Here is a 404-nt window from a genome sequence, read left to right as displayed (position 1 = left end):
TATAAATATAAATACAAATATAAATATAAATATAAATATAAATATAAATATAAATATAAATATAAATATATAAATATAAATATATTTATTTATATATGTATAAACATATCCAGGTACCGTGGAGCAAAGTTTGCGGCGATAAGGCGGGGGGGTCCCTTCCCTTTTCTTGCTGCAGCAGATGAGGTGTCTCTGCACCTCGAGCTGCATCTGCGGCGGTGTGGGGTGTTGCATGCGCATGCAGCAGCAGCGCATGCAGCAGCACCCGCGCATGCAGCAGCAGCAGCAGCAGCAGCAGTGCATGCAGCAGCAGTGCATGCAGCAGCAGTGCATGCAGCCCCAAACTCGAGCGTAGAAACACCGCCACAGAGAGCAGCAGCAGCAGGGGGTGGGGTTGTTGTACTCTG

The sequence above is a fragment of the Eimeria mitis genome, genomic scaffold, assembly GCF_000499745.2.
Source record: "Eimeria mitis Houghton genomic scaffold, Emh_scaff10350, whole genome shotgun sequence".
NCBI lineage: Eukaryota > Apicomplexa > Conoidasida > Eucoccidiorida > Eimeriidae > Eimeria > Eimeria mitis.
The sequence above is the reverse complement of the archived record's forward strand: the minus strand, read 5'-3'. Positions refer to the sequence as shown.